Raw genomic sequence first — 15390 nt, 5'->3', positions numbered from 1 at the left:
CCAAACAAGAAATGATCACCAATCGCAGTATAAGAACACTCAATCCACCAATATCGTGACTGCTTCTTCCGAAAGAATCTCAATAAGAAAAACGCGTAGTGTTAAAAATCCAATGCCTTTTCGATCCATCCACCAATTCCAAAAATATTCCTCCTACGATCTGTCTTATTGGTGTCATAAACATTTTTATCAACCACCCGTTTTCATACTCAGCAGTTAGACTGGCATCAGATGCCCTCAGAAAGTACAAACTGTGCTTGAGGATAGGCTCTTATTATGTAGCATGCTAGTTTTCTTTATAAAAATGCTAGACTATTATCTGCTGAAGGCACTCTTGAGAAAGTGGCAGAGCCCCAGTCTTCCACTGATAAAAGTTTCTCCCCTTGGCACTGTTGAGCTGCCAGACTGGAGACTAGTCGTAAACAAACAATGACATTGGTCTGCCGGCGCTCACTCGGTGATGCAACTTTCATGGAGGCAATGCCTTAGGCCATCTGCTTGTGCAAGTGTCAGAGTACCCACTTTTGCGTTATGTTGGACACTGTCTTGCCTGTCCCAAGTCCCTGTTCCTACATACTCTCAGAAATCAAAGAAAAGAAAGGCTCGCATCCTTTTAAATGCAGTTAAGATATATGAGCCATGCGTAGCTCGTGTCCGCGCCATCCCATCTCTTATTTTACATCTTGTTTTTTTTTGTTTTTTTCTTTTTTTTACCATAGTGCCACCTCGTTATGTTGGTTTCAATTTCTGTTGTCATGAGTTGCTGGTTTGTCTCCTCGTGAGCGGCAGCGCTTATCGATCTAAGCCCTAGCGATTATCTTTGCTGGACTGCTACCACTGCCCAGTTGTCGTGTTTTGGGAGGGAGTTGGTATCAGGCAGTGAGTTGCAACGCGCCAGCAGTGGAGTTCGGACCTGGCAGTCGGACAGTTGGGACGCGACAGGAGTCGGTCGGGTTGAAGCGGCAGTGAGGTTCTAATAGCCATGACTCGCCCGACCGTTGCCGGCACACATGGTTTCAATAGGGACGGTCTTGGTTGATCATCGGTTGGTCGTCTTACGGGACGACGTGATTGCTCGCCGATCGTTTATGGGTTGGCGATGTGTGTGTCTCAACTCGTGGTTCGTACTCGTCACTGCATAGTCACTATTTTTAGCGTTGGTCGCGTTCTTCGTCCAAGTGTTTGTGATATTGTGTGTAGCTTGGGATGTCGACTGCCCGGTTATTTTAGTGTTTTTTCCGTCTTGATGTGTAGTATTTGGTCGGTTGGCCCAGTCGCGGCGTAGCACCAGTCGGGCATGCAGCGTCAGGAAGGTGCGAATAGCCATCACTTGCCCGACGGTTGCCGACACACGTGTTTTGAGTGGCGACGTCTTTGGTTGACCGTCGGTCGGTCGTCTTGTTAGACGACGGCTATTTGGCTGGCGATTGCTGATGGGTTGGCTGTGTGCGCCGACTCGTGGTTCGTTTTCGTTATTGCACAGTCACTGCCGCGAGCATCGCCTTGTGCTCGTGCAGATGTTCGCGGGGCTATGTGATTTTCGGTGACAAATTTATTTAAGTGTTGTCGGCGTACTGCCTCTGAGTTAGTCGGTTTGATTAAACGACGTGGGTTTTCGGGATCCGTTCTTGTTTGGTTCCACAGTCTCTGCTGTCAGGATCGTTGGAATTTTGGTACAAGTGCGGAGCGGAACCTTGCCTTGAGCATTGGTCTGTTGACTGTCTGTCGGTTGGGCTGCCGTCGGATTGAGGATGGTTGGGCTGACTGCCTGTCTCACCTAAGTAAACGTTAGTATTTCAAGTGCTGGCCGAGTGCCCCTCCCCCAACTTCTGAGCGCCGTTAGCTGCACTGCCTTTTCTTATTTTCTATTGTGTGTACTTGTATGGCTCATAGCTGATGGTTTGAATTAAAGTTGAATTGTTTTTAGTTGTGTTTTAGGCCATGGGCCTTCAGCCACTTTACAATTAAGTTTCATTACTTATCAAGTCTTAGATTGTTTGGGCCTTCAGCCTGTGTAAAATATTGTTTGAAGACAAAGCCTTGGGCCCTCTGCCTTTAAAGGTGATTTTAGTTGTGTTTTAAGTCTTGGGCCTTGAGCCGTCTTGAAATTAAAGTTTCTTGCTTGTCAAGTGTTAGATTGTTTGGGACCTTCAGCCTAATTTAAGATAAGGCTTTGTTGTTTAAGTTTATTTTACTTTGAGTTTTAAGTCACGGGGCCTTCAGCCGGTTTTAAATTAAAGTTCTTGTCTTTCAAGCATCAGACTGTTTGGGGCCTTCAGCCTTATTGAAACTAAGACTTTCTGCTGTGTTTTTTTTTTTTTAATTTAATTTTACCTTGGGTCTTAAATCAAGGGCCTTCAGCCGTCTTCAAATTAAACTTGTTTGCTTTTCAAGTGTTAGATTTGTTGGGCCTTCAGCCAAATTATATAACTTACTTACGTGAGGCCTTCTGCCTGCTAAATATTCTGTTTTGGGTCTGAACCTTAAATTAATGGCTTTTAGCCGTTTTTAAATGTAAGTAGTTGTGCCCTTACAGCGTAAGTGTGGCGTATTCAGCCGATAACAGAGTTCAAGAATTTGTACAGTAATGTTTGTTCAGATAAATAAAGTTATATGTGTTCGAATGTAACTGACAGCCGTTCATTTTGGCCTCTTTCCACAATTGCAAGTACCTGTCCTGTCCTGCTGGCTTAGCAGGGCGTTTCAGTATATAGTTAATTAGAAGTGAGTATGTACTGTCAGTGCAGTCCAGTCCGCTTTTGCAAGCCATTATTGTAATCGGAATGAAATTTTCACTCGGCAGCGGAGTGTGCGTTAATATGAAACTTCCTGGCAGATCAAAACTGTGTGCCGGACCGAGACTCGAACTCGGGATTCTAGCCTTTCGCGGGAAAGTTCTCTACCATCTGAGCTACCCAAGCATGACTCACGCCCTGTCACAACAGTCGGGACCTTTGCCCGACTGGCGGAAGTAAGGCTGTGAGGAGGAGGCATGCGTCGTGCGTGGGTAGCTCAGTTGGTAGAGCACTTGCCCGTGGAAGGCAGAGGTCCCGAGTTCGAGTCTCGGTGCGGCACACAGTTTTGATCTGCCAGGAACTTTCATTATTGTAATATTCCATCACCCCATATCTTCTTAGCAGAGTGTAACTCTCATATTAAATGAAAAAGGACGTGCCAAATGGCTTACCACTTTTTCATTTTTATCTCGACATTCTCGAACAGTACCCTCAGCCTCAGGTCAAAGAACTGCATCCGTCCATCATCTTCCAGCATGACAATGAACCCCCATACTGGAGACTGAATGTGGAAGATGTGCTGAATGACACATTTCATGGGAGGTGGATGGCTCGCGATGGACCTGTAGCTCTTCCGATGTCACGTCATTAGAATTTTTTGTGAGGTTACGTCAAGGATCGCATGTCAATGATATCAGTAAATAACACTGCTATCGGTCATGCATGAATCAGTGAAACAGAAAGCGGCTAAATGTTTTACAATAAACAATGATGCTCTGTTTCTAATAGTTCCCAATCTATGGTTTTTTTTAATAATAGTGGGACAACATGGACACACCACTGAGGGAACCCATTCTCATTTTAATGTGGCATGCCTTTTCATTCTGCTTCAAGCAGCTCATTCCATAGACACTTGTTGGTCTGTGTGAGGTATACAACTAAACAATTTTGCATTGTAGAACTTACATAATTAAATTTCCCTTGAGACATATCTAATGGTTGACGTAACTGCCTAGTAAGCAGGAGACACAGGTTCAGGTCCCGGCTGTGCCACAAATTTTAATTCATTTCTTCAGCTTCTACCATTATCGTAAATTTTGCATCAGTTTTCAGCAATAAATTTGTACGTAATATTCCTATATAACCCTAGGATTTCCTATCCTCCTGCATATAATGCAATAGCATACAACTTGTATTCATGTACGTAGAGAACTGATTATTTTACAAGTTATCAACCTTTTTACTATTTTTTCTTTGCACTTACAAGGAAGTTATACTAGCAGAAATGAGCGTATGAGAAAACAGTGCAGGTAGCGATCCAGAGACCATTGACATGACACTCTATCACAATGGTGTTGCAGCTCTTGTTGTGCCGAAGTATTGTTGTCCTGTTCCTGCCAGTAGTAGTTCTAGAACCGAGACTTGAAAAGCTCTCGATTCCAACGTGAACTCGCTATTCGCGACAACTGATATCAAGCATTTGGATCCCACATCAGAGAACAAGACATCGCTTTTCCCGCTGCGGATCAGCTAGTGTCATCTCTCTGGACCGAAGCAAGAACAGTTGCTGAATTTTATTGTAAAATTTTGTTATTTCTAGCTGATTCTCACATGGAAATTCGGACAACGGCTTTCCCCTCTTCACTTGTTATGTTTAAAAGTAACGTTTCACGTTTCTCTGAAGTTCTTGTCAAAAAATTAGATTATAAATCAAAAGAAAAATGAAGAATAGTTTATCTTCTACACTCAAGGCAATTATAACACTTATAGCAAAATACAAGAAAAAGGGCAAGTATATACGTATATTACAAAATAGAGCATTTTAGCTAGATAGTTAAGTTCAGAAGCAGGTGACCTCAGTTACATTAGGAGTTGCTGGCAGGAGGTTCTCAAGGTTGCGCGGAGTGTGGCAAGGAGGACAGGAATGCATCGCAGTTGGACAGGTTAGACCGTACTGGGTACCGTAGCAGCACCAAGGGCTGCAATAGTTTCAGTTCATAGATAGAACTTAGTTTAGTTCTTGTCATTAAGAGCTTCTCGAAAGAAGTACATTCTAACTATGTATTTTGCTGTGTTGATTAGTGTGTACTAACGCATTCTAAGTTTTTCCCCAAACTTTTGTGTGTGCTGACTTTGCAGGACAGTAAAAACCAGAAATAGCGTAGCAGCAGTACTTGCGCTGCTTCCACTGACTGCCTGGATTCGTGTTATATTCCTTGTAGTGCAGATGAACTATGATTAAAGATGAATATCAACTGTGCTCCTTCCTTGTGGATGTAGAGGGACTTGGCCGCTGTTGTAAACAGCTGGCCAGAATCGGCAGGCTTGAGGCTGGTGCTGCGGAGACGACTGTTTTGGCACCTGCAACGTGTACGCACGCTACACTGGACTAGTAGTTGCGTGCTTCGACTTCCCTTTATCAATTAATTGCACGCCAGGCGCGTATCGCTACAGCTGTTTAGATTAGATTAGATTTACTTTCATTCCAATTGCTGCGTAGTGAGGAGGTCCTCCAGGATGTGGAACATGTCAGAAAAACAACAATACATGACAAATATTTACAACTCAAACAGATAAGCTAATGTGCGATTCCACAGGTCCCAAGTGGAATGAGCGTCATTTTTTAATGAACACTATACGAGTCATTTTACAAATACTAATGCACTGAATTTAAAAAAGTTTTTTATTTATTTATAAGGTAATAAATATGTAATACAACTACTACAATACTTATTTACAATGAACACATTACTGCACTGAAATGGTGCAGAAGTTATATTCTACTTACACACACACACACACACACACACATATTTACAATGAACACATTACTGCACTGAAATTGTGCAGAAGTTATGTTATCAGTTGGTTTTACTGAGAAATTCATCAATGGAGTAGAAGGAGTTGGCCACCAATAAATCCTTTAGGGTTCTCTTAAACTGAGTTTCATTGGTTGTTAAGCTTTTTATGGCTGCTGGCAAGTTATTGAAAATGTGTGTTCCTGAATAATGCACACCTTTTTGTGCAAGACTAAGTGACTTTAAATCCTTGTGAAGATTATTCTTATTTCTAGTATTGATTCCATGAATTGAGCTGTTGGTTTGAAAAAGCGATATATTTTTAATGACAAATTTCATTAAGGAATAAATATATTGGGAAGCAGTAGTTAGTATCCCTAGTTCCCTAAACAGGCTTCTGCAGGATGTTCTTGTGTTCACACCACATATAACTCGTACTGCACGTTTTTGTGCTCAGAAAACTTTAGTTTGGCTTGATGAATTACCCCAAAAATAATCCCATATGACATTATGGAATGAAAGTAAGCATAGTATGCCAGCTTTTTCATTTTTATATCCCCTATGTCTAACAAAATTCGCATTGCAAACAGAGATTTGTTAAGACGCTTCAGCAGTTCTGTGGTGTGCTCCTCCCAGTTGAATTTACTATCAAGCTGTAATCCCAAGAATTTAACACTCTCCACTTCTTCTATCTTCTTGTCATCGTATGTTAGACATATACTCGTGGGACACCCCTTACAAGTTCTGAACTACATGTAGTGTGTTTTTCCAAAGTTTAGTGACAAAGAATTGGCTAGGAACCAGTGATTAAAGTCCACAAATATTTTATTAGCTGATCTTTCTAAGACTACACTTGATTTGCTATTTATTACAATGTTTGTATCATCAGCAAACAAAACGAACTTGGCATCTGGTAATGTTACTGGTGAAAGGTCATTGATATACACAAGAAAAAGTAAGGGCCCCAAAATGGAATGGAACCTTGTGGGACCCCACATGTAATTAGTTCCCTGTTGGATGATGCCTGACAGCTTGATACATGTCTCTTTCCTAATAACACCGTTTGTTTCCTGCCAGAGATATAAGATTTGAACCATTTTGCAGCATTTCCTGATACACTATAATATTCTAATTTACTTAAAAGGATATTGTGATTTACACAGTCAAATGACTTTGACAGATCACAAAATGTACCAGTTGCCTGCAATTTTTTGTCTAATGAATTAAGCACATTTTCACTGTAAGTGTAGATAGCCTTCTCAATATCAGAACCCTTTAGAAATCCAAACTGTGACTTTGACAGTATGTTATTTGAGATAATATGGTTGTAAACCCGAATGAACATTACTTTTTCTAAAATTTTTGAGAATGCTGGCAACAATGAAGTTGGACGGAAGCTGTCCACAGTATAATTCATATTAGGGCTGCAGATTCTGTTTATTGATGAGTCGTCGAGAGCTTAGTGGTCATTATGTTATTAACAGCCAAGAAATATGTATCGTTTAGTATTGGTCTGTCATTATGTCGGTCTAGAGGTAACTGAGACTTGCGACGTCGCAAACTCTGAGTCGTTAATTAGCTATCTTCAAGCAGATGCAAATTATTTTTTTAAATATAGTGCTCACTATGATCGTTTTGTGTATGGTTAATTACGGAACTTTTCACTTACAGACAATGTCGTTCTCCAGGCTTGCGACAAATATAGAAATGTACAGTATTAATTTCCAGCTGTCGTAAGATTTTGCACCCGTAGATAACAAAAAACTTTCATTTTAGCGTAGTAATTTAGTTTTTAATACTGAATCAATATTAGCAACTCGTTGGTCTTGTTAGTAGGCATTTTTTTCGATATCTTCATTCACGTAATTTCAAAAGAAATCATAATACCAACACCATTATATATACTCCAGAATATAAGACACATTTATCACGCAGAGCTATGTACAGGCAATGCAATTTCATTGAGACTATAAGTGAATCAGTATGAGTGCAAAGGCAATCGTGGCTAGATCAGGACTGAATGCTGAACACATGTGTACATTTATCATTTCATTTTATAAGTATTTCTTTATGTGTTTTAATTCTCACAGTAGGGGCTGGTTCGCTGCATCTGGCTATTTTCTGTGACTGGCGGCTGTCGACTAGGGAACACTGGCATCTGGCGTTGATGTCGGCCTACGACATGAAGATACGTCACATCGCCTCCCCCAGACACTACGATGAATATGGTTCAAATGGCTCTAAGCACTATGGGACTTAACATCTCAGGTCGTCAGTCCCCTAGTCTTAGAACTAGTTAAGCCTAACTAACCTAAGGACATCACACACATCCATGCCCTAGGCAGGATCTAACCTGCGACCGCAGCAGCAGCGCAGTTCCGAAATGAAGCGCCTAGAACCACTCGGACACAGCGGCCGGCTACGATGAACATGAAACAGATCAAACAAACAAATCATATGTTTGTTGTACATCATTTTAAGAGTAAAATACGTGAATAACAGTGAATTCACTAATTATCACTACTTACAGAACTATGTATCGTGCGGCGGAAAAGATTACAGTTGATACAGCATGCGTAAGTGTTTATGCATCATGACACAACTGTGGTGCGTCTAGCGTTACCTGGGACCCCTTGATCTCCAAGCGCGTTCCGATTTGCTCGTTCTGGCCTGTCAACAGTTACCTTGTGGTGGATAGCGAAAGGGGCTTACTCGCGAATCTCTACGCGAAAGCTGAAATTGGGTACTGGGCGCATGGCTGTCATCCTACACCTCAGAAGAGGACCTGAGGTATTGCCCACAGCTGAAAATAACTCTGAGTCATAACAGGACCTGTTGGAACTGGTGCCAATGTTCCTGAAATGTCCTAACAAGGGCAGAGGGTGGGATTACTTGTCATTGGGAGCTCCAACGTTGGGCGAGTTATGGAGGCTGTTAGGGAAATAGTGGGCAGGTAGTAAAGGAAGGAAGGCCAGTGTCCACTCTGTTTGCTAGCTAGGAGGTCGCGTCCAGGATATGGAGGAAGTTCTGCCGACAGTGACTGAGCGCAATAGATGCAGTCAACTGGAAATCGTGACTCATGTCGACACGAATGACACCTGCAACCTAGGTCCGGAAGACATCGTCGATTTCTAAAGGCGACTGGCTGCTTTCGTGAAGACTGCTAGCCTTGTGGCGCGAGGTTCAAGTGGAACTAAGGTTTGCACCACCTTTGAAAGGACCGATCCGAGTCCTTGAGTTTGGCGCCGAGTAGAAGCTTAAACCAGATGCTCAGACGATCATGCGACGTACTTTGATGTGGCTTTCTCGATTCCGCTATCCAGTGGAGAATTATTGGACATCCTTAATAGGTCGGGCTTGCCTGCACGCAAGAAGTGACTAGTACGTTATCGGAATACTTGTAGCGTGCATATGCGAATTTTTGTAGGACAGAGAAATCCCTGCAAACGCCCAATAAGATATGATCTGATTTCAGGCAGAAATGAATATTATCCCTATCAATTAAATGGTTCAAATGGCTCTGAGCACTATGGGACTTAACATCTGAGGTTATCAGTCCACTAGAACTTAGAACTACTTAAACCTAACTAACCTAAGGACATCACACACACCATGCCCGAGGCAGGATTCGAACCTGAGACCGTAGCAGTCCCGCAGCTCCGGACTGAAGTGCCTAGAAACGCTCGGCCACCGCGGCCGGCGATCAATAAAAGAGAATAACATTTGTCAAGGCAGCTCGGTGAAAGAAAATGTTTCTGTAATATTTGTTAACTGCAAGAACGTGGGTGGAAATGTCCCATAATTCATCCGGCTTATAAACGGTAACATTGCCAACTAGTACTAGGGGAAGGAAACTAATTGAGACCAGATGTTAACAGTAAAGAAATTCTAAATTGTGTTTAGAATCTTTACAACAAAAACAGGTTGAGACGTGATTATCGCTGTAAGAAATGTCTAAGGAGATTAGTACAGATTCAGAATGCCAAAAAATTTGGGTCAAAATAAGATTTAAAGCTGGATCAAACATGTTTGTCGGATGCTTCTATAGACCCCAAGTTTCAGGAAGAGTAATAGTGCTACATTTCCGGAGAAACTTGAAGAACATTTCCTGGTCATGTTATACTATTAGGTTGAGGATTCATCTTACCAGCTATGACAGGAAGACTGAAGTGATTAAAGTGGGTACTAGGGACAGGGACTCACTTGAAATTGTTATAAATGCCTTATCCGAAAATTACCTTCAGCAGCTTAGTAGAGAATCGACTTGAGAAGGCAACTTGTGAGATCTTCTGGTCACGAGCAAGTCGAACTTTTCACTCAGTTAGCTTATAATAGGAAATCACTGATTATAAAGCGGTTGCAACATTACTAAATACGCTTGTAAACAGGACTGTGAAGTAAGGTAGCCCAACGCCAGGCACGGCAGAGTAACGACAAATCAACGCACCAGGATTAAAGTGATGACGACTATTGAGGATCATGCTCTGCACAGATGTGCATGACACTTGATCTTTGATTAAACGAGAACTTGAGAATGGGCAGTGCCTAAAACTGGTAGTACAAATAATAATAATTACTTTTTAAATACGCCCCATTGAAATAATGCCCTGCTTCAAATTTACTAAGGCTGTGGGCCCACCCAGAAGAATGTGAACATGAACGTAATCGGTTGGGTCCTTTTCAGAGAACTATTCAGAGGAACTATCCCCTATGGTCATGAGAAACTAAAATTCTCCACACGGCATGTCTGCTACAGCTCGTCGTACCCGATGCATAAATACTTGAATTCAACTTCATGTACGTTCAATGTCATCATCTTGTCCATTGTTATTATCGGCACCATCATCTTCTTCTCTTACTGTCATTTCTTTCTTACTCTTCCTTTTGTTTTCTTCTGCACCTGCCATCGTTCATTTTGTTTACACGTTTTTTTCCGTTATCCTGCATCCTCCGTTCACTTCTTGCCCCTTTTGTCTCCCTTCTCTCTTTTTATGTTTCTCTTTCTTTTACCCATCTCAATCTTCTTCTTCTTCTTACTTTTTTGTATGTTTTCGTTCATATAGCTGGTGCATTACCTGGTTCGCGACTGGTAAGACGGGAAGAAAAATTTTTCAGCCTATAGGTCGTTGTCGCGGCCTTCTGTAATTAAGATGTCCACACATCTGCCTTTTTCGCCAGTGTCCCACGATTACGTCGACTTACCTTTCACTGCTCCTGGTGAAGACACTGCGAAGGCGTTGTGCAAATAGATTAGAAAGCTTAAAATGACGCAAATGTTGTGCACCAAGGTAACTTAAAGCTGCATTCCCAGTCGACGATCTTGAGAATTAGTTTGCTCTTAATTAATAACTCCCCATATTTCATTAAAAAGACGTTGCGCACATGGAGTAGTAATCGGTTACTTAGCTAATCACGTCTTGGTTTTCAAAAGAGCCAGTTTACTAAGTCATCTATTTATAAATTTACTGAGCAAATAATAAAATCGTTAAATGACGAAATATCACCAGTTGGGATCTTCCGTGAATTATCTAAAATATTTACGTCAAGTGTAATATTCTATAAAGGGAGTTCAGTTTTTGTGGAATACGTAGTTCAGCGTATGCCTGGTTCAGTTGCTATTTAAGAAACAAACTTCAGAGAGTTACCCTGTGCAAGTAACACAAAGAAGGACCCCACACCATGTGAGTCCCACAGATATCCATCATTTGCTCACTACTATTCTTTCCTTACGTTAATAACTTGCCATTTTACGTGAATCAGGAGGAGCTATTCGTCCTCTTTTCAGATGACACAAGCATTGTTGTGAAAACGCGAGAAGTCTCAATAGAGAAAATAGTAAATAACGTGTAATGTTGCTGCTTTAGGTAGTTCTGAAAGCGGTGCTGATATGCAAGACAATAAAAGCGGGTTAAAAGCTGTGAGCTATCTGGGGAAGTTAACCTTGCATTACTGAGCAACTGTTTCACCAGATATCCAGTCCAGCTTACCAAATTCCCAACCACACTAACATTAAGTATAATCTTTTAGTAGTCATCTTACGATCGGTGAATATATATATATATATATATATATATATATATATATATATATATATATATATATATAAAGACAATTTAAATAAAAAGAAATAAATCAGTTTATATTTAGACATTTATTTTAACATTGATCATTGTTCCGTTAAAATTTTAGCATATTAAACTTGATTCATAACTAACTGGTGCCTTATTTAGGATTGTGAAAATGTGAGTTTGTAATCTTACGGAACACATCAAATATGGAGCCAAGATTGGGAGACTTCATACAACACTGCATTCGTAAAATAACACACGAAGAACGTTGAAACATATTCAAGAGGAAATTAACCACAACCAACCGATTCAATTTTTACCCAAAGAAGTTATGTTCGTAGCGCAGTCCTGTCCGTTATGAAATTACCACACACTGGTATACTAAATTCATACTAATTCTCTGTGAAATCTTCCCAAAAAGAATAGCTGAGGGCTACTTTGATGATTACATTACATGCTTCACGTGGTCAATTTGGTTTACACTAAGAGTAGAACTCCACAATAATTTTGATAATTAAAATAAATTACATCGAAACACAAATTACAAAAGAAAAACCTCGAACTGGTTACTACCGTCTTACTATTAATCTGATGGATCAAACAATTGTATAAGCACGTGGTATTGGTCTCACAAAGAACACCCCACGTAAGTTGAACATAAAGAAAAGTTGCTATATTGAAAAACATTGTCAAGACGAGACGTTATAATCTCAGGCACATTCCCATTTAAGACTGATGATCTTAGTTAGAGTTACGGATCATTCACACGTGGTTCCACTTTACTCACAAAGTAGTGACAAAGCAACTACTGGAAGATATTCTGAACTTCACCCTCGAATTACACTGCGTTACAATTTAAGATAACATTAGATATTTTAGATCTAAACCTGAAATAAAGGCTATTAAATTTTCAGTTAGGCTGAACTTAAGTAATCCATTGTCCTATGGACTTTGCAGAGACGCGCTTAGCCGGAGATCTTAACACTTCAGACGCTCGCCGCAGACAGACTGGCTTGGGCCCCTACGGAGGGTGCTTCCACAGATACAAACGGAAGTGACCAGAGAGGCAGCTTTCTATACCAACATGACAAGGGACGGACAGGACCATACTGAGAGTAGAAACCGCTGTGCTTTTAGAAAGCATAGCTACCTGTTCCGACGTTGGTCATACTACTCTCTAGCAGGCAGGCTTGTCTGCTACCATCAAGCATGCAACTAGAAATACATTTGCTCATTCATCCTTTCACACAGAAGGGAAGGGGGATGACAGTATCTTATCATATACACTACATAAAAAAAGCGCATGTAGGTTCCATATGAGACTGTGTGACATGAATTACATATAAACAGTGTTTTAAAGTGTAGCAGTGTGACAGATCGTTCTTGTTTACGTGTAAAAGTAACACGTTCCACTGCTCAGTCTCCTCCCAGATGGAGTCAGAAACACCACAGTAAATTCAGAAGTGGAATGAATGCCGTAAATGACAACAGATTTAAGAAATTAACATGAAAGGAATCCAATAGAGACCTTTCAAACGTTTCTGGGATAATCAGTGACTAGTTCTGAAAAAATGGGCTAACTTTAAACATTGAAAAGACCTAGTTCTTCCAGTTTTCTACTATCAAAAATATCCTATCTCTTATTAACTTTGTATGCCAAGAATAAACAATAAAGAAGTTATAAAGGTTTAAATTCTTAGTTGTACACATAGATGAAAAAATAAACTGGGAAAACCATATACTAGATCTGCCTAAACGTTTAGCGGCAGCTACTTTCCCCATATGAATAATTGCTAGTTTTGGGGATATACAAGTCAGTAAGTTAACATATTTTCCATATTTTCATTCGCTGATGTGTTATGGGATAATATTCTGGGGTAACAACTCACTTAAACGAAAGTATTCATAACACAAAAGAAAGTAATTAGAATAATTTTTAGGGTTCACACACGAACATTTTGCAGGCATCTCTTTAAGCAACTGGGAATAACAACCATAGCTTCACAATACTTTTATTCACTTATCGTGGATATGATCTGTGGAACGAGTAACTAACTAATATGTAATTCTAATAGTGTGATATTCTGACAGTCTTCAGTCCACACAAAGGCTTGTGAAATTTGTCGCTTTAATTTTTCTCTGAAATGTACTTACCACTTTAACTCGAAGAACATGTTCTAGGTGCTCCCTTCCATGGAGTCTTTGACATACACATACGGGGACCGGCCCAACGTATACCTTTATATTTTCTATGGTTTCTTTTCCTATTCTTCAAACTTTCCTTCAAAATGTTGCACCTCTGTGTTACTGCAGCACTAGCTGAGATGCCAAGTCGTCATATGCAACCATTGTCATTGTTACTGTGCATGCCATTTTGTGTTGCGAAATTCGTAAGTGATGTGTTTCACAGTGATTCCTAAGTCCTACATCTTAAGAGAATTATTCACTTGCGATATTTTCTGCCGTGTCTGTTTCGAAATTCGTGTATACCCTACTCTAATAAATTTTCCAACTACACTATCTGTCGCAATAGTGTTACACGAAATCTGTTTCCGCCTTGCACACCTCTGACTGCACCTCATACAGTCTCAGAAAGAAATCTGTGGCTAGCGTACTCACAATTGCTCCACGTTCTTCGCCTCTCCTCGACATTTCCTGGTGCATCGCTGAGTCCTGTTCACTGTCTCTGTTGAGATTTCCCATTACATCCGTCATCCTCACTGCTGATTAATGAGTCTAAGCGACGGGAAATCCGCTGAGGTTTCTGTGATTAATAACTTAGCAGGGGAGTGAACTGCAGGGAAAGAAACAGAGGAGATGGGTCGATAATTACGAGAGTGAAGACTCCCATTACTATGATCAGGATTACGAAGATCAGTGTAGACTGTAGTGCGTATTATTTCTTAGCACAGTCACCGGTGCTTTGTGTCTTTTAGGTGTTGTTAGATTTCGTGACAAATTGGCATACTCCTTGATGTAACCACTTTATTAAAAAAAAATTGGACATAATGTAGACAGTTACTGATTTCTTTGCTACCAGTATTTCCTAAACTTTTAGAGAAAGCAATGTGTACGAGAGTAGTGGCGCATCTCAGTACACATAATAAATGTACCAGCAGACTTGCAATATGGCTCCAGGAAAGGTGTATCAGCAGAAGATGAAATTTACTCTTCCGTGGTGAGACACTAGCAAGATTAAATGATTGTTTGAGGAGAGTATGTTTTTTTCTTTAATTCAACAAAAGCATTCGATCTTGTGACCACACAGTACTTTCGCATAGGACGAAACATCATGCGGTTTCATTAAGGAAAAGCACGGTGACTGTCCCATTCATATCTGGAAAGAAGGAAGCAGAAAGCCATCCTCCTCTGTCAAGGAACGGTGAAAAGTTCTGAAATGAAATAATTTCTCTTTGCAGATAACACAAGTTATTATACAGATGTGGACTAATATACCTAATCTGTTTCTATCAGACGACAGAATAATGTATAACTGCAACGAAACGCCGTGTATATATCTGCTCAGACGCAACTTGTGAAAGGGAAATTTTATTGTCCTATGGAGTCAACAATCAGTGCAATCTGCTATTTCAAATTCGTCGAACTGAAGGTGTAGATGAAAAGCTTTCTTGGAAGTATTGTTTTCAAGGTCTTGTGCAGATACTGAGTGTTACTGTTTTCACCATAAGAAAAATCTCCACTGTATCAGAAACTGAAAAGCGAAGGAAGGTTTAGTTTGGTTTCTTTCGCTCTTATTTTTTAAGGTATCACATTTTGGAACAACTCACT

The sequence above is a fragment of the Schistocerca cancellata genome, chromosome 6, assembly GCF_023864275.1.
Source record: "Schistocerca cancellata isolate TAMUIC-IGC-003103 chromosome 6, iqSchCanc2.1, whole genome shotgun sequence".
Lineage (NCBI taxonomy): Eukaryota > Metazoa > Arthropoda > Insecta > Orthoptera > Acrididae > Schistocerca > Schistocerca cancellata.
This window is presented reverse-complemented; position numbering follows the sequence as displayed.